Source organism: Zonotrichia albicollis, chromosome 1, assembly GCF_047830755.1.
Source record: "Zonotrichia albicollis isolate bZonAlb1 chromosome 1, bZonAlb1.hap1, whole genome shotgun sequence".
Taxonomy (NCBI): Eukaryota; Metazoa; Chordata; class Aves; order Passeriformes; family Passerellidae; genus Zonotrichia; species Zonotrichia albicollis.
This window is the reverse complement of record NC_133819.1, coordinates 31,019,377-31,026,775: the sequence shown is the minus strand read 5'-3', so window position 1 is coordinate 31,026,775 and position 7,399 is coordinate 31,019,377.

The window sequence follows — 7,399 nt, the reverse complement described above, 5'->3', positions numbered from 1 at the left end:
GCACAAGACAGGACACTTAATCTGACAATCCTTTTATAAATCATATAACATCTTTGAAAGCAACATGCACTTTTCCATCAAAACATGTAATCTATCACTTCCCTTATTCCAATGATCATAAACTTTCCTCCTTTAAAGTAATTAGTTTCTATGCAGATTTCCCAGGCACTGGCTCTCACTATGCTATTGTATGCTAAATTAAAGAGCCTGGGACAAAGTAGAATCAAGTAAATTTTTAACCTTCTCTTGAGTTAACTTCTTAAAATCCCTCACTGTGGGGCAGATTTCAAGACCATATACATGTAGGTGTACATGTACATGTACATACACATATACATATGCACATACATACATACATAACTTCTCTTCTAAACCCTTTAAAATTCTCCCATGTAAACTTAATCTTTCTGTCCTGTGCATAGGAATTACGTCAGTATCTTTAATTTCTTATCCCATTCATCCCTGCCTTACCAAAGATACATTGGTGTCAGTGTTCTCATCTCTCCTTGACTGCTTTGCTAGTCTTGATCCTACAAGGACAATAAAATGGAATAAAATTCCATACAGTCTTAGCTGTTTCTCCCCAGTTTCTTGTCAGACAAACAACCTATTTTGCCTATAGGAGTAATGAAGAATATAAGGAATTACTTTATATTTTAGAATCTGTCTCCGTCTCTGATTTCCATCAATAGATAGACAGATATCTTGTGTGACTTTGTTGCAGGCTGGCAAGTTTAACACTAATACATATACACCTAGGATTTTAAAATGTGCTGTAAGGAATTCCGCAGAACCCAGATGCAGAGCAAGCTGAATTACTGGAGCATCCCTGACCTGAGCTCCTCAGCCATATGCTGGGAGGTGGGGCTGACAAACACGAAGACAGAAGCACCCACACACAGGAATGCAGTGCCCCTGCACACCGTGGGTCACGTACAGGAGCACGGTGTGTGAAACAGGACACCTTCACTGCCTCAAAGCCACACCTAGCTCGGCACACACAGACCTCTGCTCTCTCTAGCTTTCAAAACCAGCCATCAAACAAGGCTGAAGGACTACACAGGGATTGCATTCCCATCTGTCATAGGAAAGATGCTTCCCTTATGCTAAATGGTTTGCTCAAGAGGGAACGACCTTTCTCCCCCCTCTTAGGACACATGTTAGCTTTTTCAGAGTCTGTGCTACGTACTTGAGTCACAGCAGTGTCTTGGCAAGTAATGGAGCCAGAATGAGCATCGAATAAAACAGCTTACACAAATATTAATTTGTTGCAATTTGTCTTTCAAGAAAATGTTGCAACAGTCTTAATTCTGTGGTAATTCTATGGCTGCAATTATGGGATTGTGTACGTACAAAGGAGCCAGTTGCATCTCTGTTGTAATACTGGAAAATCTGGGGGGAAAAACCTCTGAGAAAAAGGACTTAAGGGTTTATTGACATAGTGACACATCATGCCTTCAATGGCAGACAGAAAAAACCCAAAACACAACACTCAATTAAAAAAACCCCAAACAAATCCAAAATCAAACCAAAACAAAAAAATACCACTAATGTAGTCTTGTTCAATATATCTTTATATTCTTCACTTTCATTGTAACAATTTTTTTGTGTGTTCAATTTATTCTTTTATGTCATACACTTGTGACCTCCCAGTGCTCTATAGTATTATATTCAATATTTGGTTTGAAAATCACACAAGCAGAAAAAAAATTGAAGAATATTTGAAAATAAATGCTTGTATTTTATGAAGAGAAGTCAGTATGTTCATGTGCCTGGGGGTTCAGCTTCTCAAATCCCAATTTAATGTCTCTTTTGAGGACTATATTTAAAGGTATGCTTAAGAAACTGCTTCCACTGAGAGTAATTGGACCAAGATTTATGTTTAAAGTTAAACCTGAACAACTATCTCAAATAAGGGTTTTTTTTTGTAATGGCAGACTAACACTCAGACAAGTCCAATGATTAGCACCTATTTTTGTAGTGGTGTCAGTATGAGAATAATCAGGGCCTTAACCTGCATTGCCCTGAACACTGCAAAAAATAGTAAGTGGATGTGCAGGCACAAAAGTGATCAATCAGAATAAATGAATTTTATAGGTACAGATTTACTGAAGGACAAGAAAAGGAAAGGAACAAACATAGGGATTTTTGCTACTTTCTCCCCACATTTCCATTAGCACCCAATAGTGAAAAATGCCCATTTCCATCAGTCAGTGCAATCACAGCTGCCTTGCCTGCACACAAGATAGACTGCACCATCCTTTCCGCTCACAACACCTACATTTATAGTCTGCAATACCTGCAAGCCTTTAAGATTACTCCTTTTAATGTTTTCCTCAAATACACTCTCTTAATCTCCCCTAAAAGGTTAATGTTTGAACACCGCATGGCTTGTTTGGAAGCATTTACTTTTGATTTCCAGTAAATGCACATTCTGGGGACTTCCATGATATATATTGGTTATATCAAGGAATGAAAACATTACAGATACCCCCCAGCTTACTGGGAAAGAGAGGACATTCTGTCAAAACAACACATTTTTTTGGGAACTAAGAATTTAATTTAAAATCTCCTTCTTTGATGGCACTCAAAGCATTTACATTTGGCATTTACATTCCCAGTGTTTATATTGATATCTTAAGAACACTTAAGTAGAACATTTATTTGCAAATAAAATTTCATAACTTGGCAGACTCGGGTTCTCTTTATAAATCTAAGAACTATAAATCCTTTTCCATATAAACATATGTATTATTTCCTACTGAAAGTGTGTGACAACCAAAAAGTTTACTCTCAATCTATAAACCTGCGTGAGACACCTCATCCAACATAATGAGATTGCACAGGCATAATTAAAAATATACATGTCCAGTAAAGGTAAATAAATAAATAAAAAGTATGAAATAGCAGTGACTTGCCAGGAAAATTATACTGTATGTTAGAAGAACCCATAGGTTCATTGAGATGCATTTGTGGTGGAAAATTACAGGAGAACTTTTTTTCATCATTCTGCTGAATTGAAAACTAGCAAAAAAGTGAAGAAAACAAAGACACCCCAAACTGTCCTTTTTGCTGGGATGCACACAGCCCAGCAGTGAGGGGGCTGTCAGGGAGATCTGCTCAGTTTCTCCTGTCTGCAAGTATCCGTAGAGATGGTCCAAAGATTTGCAACACTAATGTGGGCATCATGCCTTCTGTTCTGAGACACAGAACAAAAACAGAATAAAAATAAAATCAAGATTGGAAAAAAAAAAAAAGAAAAGAAAAACCCAGTGTATTTTTCCAAATGACAACCTCAAGTGCCACACTGACTGCCCCACTGATGGCACTGGGGGTCACTGCAGAAGTGACACTACTTACTGAGAAAGAGCTCAGTACTGGTTTAGCTGGATTACTTAACTTTTTGGACAGCTCATCAGCAAAAAATTAGGAACAGGCCTCAGCATGGGCTTAAGTGCGCTGGACCCTGTGGCCTGCATGGTTTGTAGCTGCCTCCAGCTGGCCAGCCTGGCTGCCACCACCTTGCTGCCCTGGAGGGACACCACACCCGGCTCATCCAGCCAAGGAGAAGCTGGGAGCACTCCAAGGCACACAAGGCCCTCAAACCACTGCTCTGGAGCTCCACTTGAGCCTGGCTGTGCTAGTGAACTCCTGTTTGACAACAGGTCTGCATTTCAATCCTCCAATGCAGATGTGAACATGAACTCAAAGTGAGAGTAAGCTCAGCACAGGACTGTGTAATGTTAAATCCTACTGGTGAGTCCAGCATTAAAAGGCATTAGATTCTGATGTTTATCAGCTTTGGGGAGCTGCAAACAAGGCCTTGCAAGCCTGATATCTTATGTGCCTTGCTCTCAGAGTGGAATCCAAAGTTTATTTAAATATTTGGCTAGTTGTGGAGAAAGGGGGAGCTTTGGCTTTCCAGAGGAAACACTTCTCCTAATACAGAGCTCAGAATTTTTACCATAAGTCATTAACCTGTTAAAGAACTGAGCACTTAAACGCTCAGACTGCCTCAAGAGGACTTAACATCCTGCCATCTGAACCACACCTGCACAGCAAAAGCATATTTTGCCCATCCTGAGAGCATCCAAGCTCCCATTCTGATTTCTCAGCAGCATCCACTGTCTCGCTCAAGGTGACACTGGGAGGCCCTCTTCTGTCGGAATGAAGCAAGAATGATTTACTGCACAGAGGAGCATGAAAAGAAGCTCTGCTCTGGGAACTGCTGACTAGCACAGCCAGCTGCAGGCCTTGAATTTTGCTGTTGGCTTGTTGTAGTTTCTCCCCGGTTTAGCTATTGGGGCTTCCTTCCTCCATCACCACCTAAGCAGAGAAATTTCTCATGCTCTTAAGTGATTTGGGTAAATGAAAAGAGAATCTGATCTGAGAGCAGGATTTTGTCCACACCTTGTTTATTTCTTTTCCTACTTTCACCAGTGTAGTGAACATTAAAATTGTTTCTCACAGAAGAGTCCCTAACACCCATGTTTTGTTTTGCTTTGGTTGTTGGGTGATTGGTTGTTTTGGGGTTTTGTCATTGGTTGGTTTTGGTTTGGGGGTAGGAGGTGGGTTTTTTTGAGGGGAGGCAGGGGAGATGGTGTTTATTGGTTGGTTGGTTGGTTGGTTTCAGTTTTTTTACTATTACCATGACTTCTGAAATCTTGGGATTTTTACATGGAGGGGGGGGTGGATGTGATGGTACGCAGTTGAACCAGGTAAATGAGAATGTGACAAACTAAACCAAACCATGAACTCAGCCAGAAGTTGAACGAGAACAGAAAATTTTCTCTTCCAATTAGGACAACTTGGCAATTGCCTAAATTTATACTACCATATTTTATCCTTGACATTCAATGACGATTCAGGCATCAAGAGATACCTAGCAATGACACATTGAGTGGTGAGGGACACTCTAACAGTTTTCAAGATAAGGCACAGCATATTGGAGATTATGTAATCTACTGAAGGTGCATTTGCTTGAGCACGAAGAGCTTCTCTGCCCAAATGCAAAAAATGACAGTCAAGCTCTTCAGTATCCACTCAAAGTAATGACTCCTACCCTTTATTTTCCCAAAGGTAGATAGTGCTACTATTGATAGTCAGAGGCTCAGCTCCTCTAAGAAGATCAATTATATTACAGACTTTCTGAAGTAGTATACACTACCTGAGAAGGGCAGCAGAAAAATTATAAATCTAGAATTGTTTTACACTGATGCCATTTTTTTAATTCTCATTCTTAAGCAGAGATTTAGAAATGATTTCTTCAGCATTTCAGCAGATTTTCATGTACAAAACACTGATTAAAATAATTAAAAGTTATCTTTGAGTTATCGTATTCTTGGAGAAGGAATCTCAGTGGTTCCTGAAAATAAACCGGATAAACAGAAAATGCTGTAATGATTACTCAGCCTCTTTGGCTTGCAATGTGAAAACAGAATCCCTATCAGATTTGAGATTTTTTTTTTTTTATCCTCATAGAAAGGAAATACAACAAAAACAATTGTTTTGCTATTATCCAAGCAAGTTCATATTTGATCCAAAACAAAAGCATACGCTTAGGAGAGTAAAACTAAGCACATTTTTAACTTCAAAAAGAATTGTCTCTTATTTCTATTACATATGGGGCAAAGGCTTCAACTTTTCCAGTCTATCAATACAAAAGCATGTTTAACTGCAGAAGAAAATACAGACAAAAATCCCCAAGATTAATGTGTTACTCTGAACACAGTTGATAATAATCTACCTGCTAAACTCTGTAGATAAAATAAAAAAATCCCTTAACTGAATTATTTATCCTTGTTTTTAATACTTCTCAAGTGTCAATCCTCCTGATATTCACTTGTAAAAATCAGATTGCAGTACAGGGGCTTGAAAACAACCTAGGAGATACAATCAGCTATCTTTCTTTCAAACAGATGGTTACTTTGGACCTCTCTTGAATGGCAAACTCCTCAGATCTGGGACCTCTTTTCCAGGCCAGAACAATTAACAATTTTCCATTAGAAAAAAAAAAAATATATATATAGGAATAGGACTGTGCAAGAATGGATTAAAGTATAAATGCCTCAATGTTCTTCATTTCATTTATAAATGTCTTCACAATTATTTTTGTAACAGGGCTCAGGATATGAAGAACACTGAAAAGGCTACTATTAGTAGAACCAAAAGATTATTTTGTCTTTTGCAGTATCTGGAAGAAGTATAGGAGTCATAAAACAGGATGACAAAAAGACATTTTCTACTCTTAAAATAAATAGCATCTGACTTTTCTGGAGGCAATCCCCTGTGGATCCTTAATTCCCATCTTTCCTGACATTTTAAAAACACCAGAGTAAAAGGTAGCTGGAAGTTTCTCAGAATATAAACTGCAAAATAGCCCAGACAGATTGACAAGAGACACCTCATTTACCCCGTTTACAACCTGTGCATCCATCTCATTTGTTAGCATCATTCATCAGAAGCATTCACAGTGCTGCAGAAAAGCCTTACTGTGCTTGCAGTGGCACAGGCTGCTTTCCTCCCTTGTTTCTGTGGCAACATCACCTCTTGTTTCTATGAGAAAGGTCACGTTACCATATTATTTAATCCACTATCTGAGCACACTTCACTCACTGGCTGGAAACACACAGGAGGGTTTCAGCATTGGACCAACAAACAGCCAGAGCTCCACAGGTCATGATGTCTCTGCTATTGAAACTATGCCTTCAAGCACCAGTGGAGATGGAGAGGAGCACCACAGTCAGCACCAGGCATCTAGAGCAAGTTCCTTATTTCTGCAGAAATAAGGCCAGGGAGCTAATTGAACACATGTCTTTCAGTAATATATTTATTTCAGTAAGTATATATTATACATTTTTAGTATATAGTGTATATATATTATATTATAATATTTCAGTAGTTTCTTTTTATAATATGCTATAGATAAGATATTTTATCTCCACAAGAGTGATTGCCAGCCATATCAGCCATTTCCCAGCAGGCAATAACCCACTTAGAGAAACGACAGCCAAAGGCAGATCTAGTCAATGCCCAACTGTTTGAATATGTCCATCCCAAGAATTGTTTGGATGGAAGAGACCTGAAACATTGTCTAGTGCCAGCTCCTCCTGCTGCAGGGAGGGATTCCTTCCATTGGCTCAAAGTCCCATCCAATCTGGCCTTGAACACTTCCAGGGAAGGGACATTCACAACTTTTGTGGGCACCACATTTCAGTGCCTCATCACCCTAACATGAAGAACTTCTCTCTCATATCTAATCTAAGCTCACTCCTTTTTAGTATGAAGCCATTCCTCCTTTGCCCCACCACTCCATACCCCTGTAAAAGTTCTTCAGCTCTCTTGTAGGTCTCCTTTAGGTACTGGAAGGTGCTGTAAGGTCTCCCTGGAGTCTTCTCTT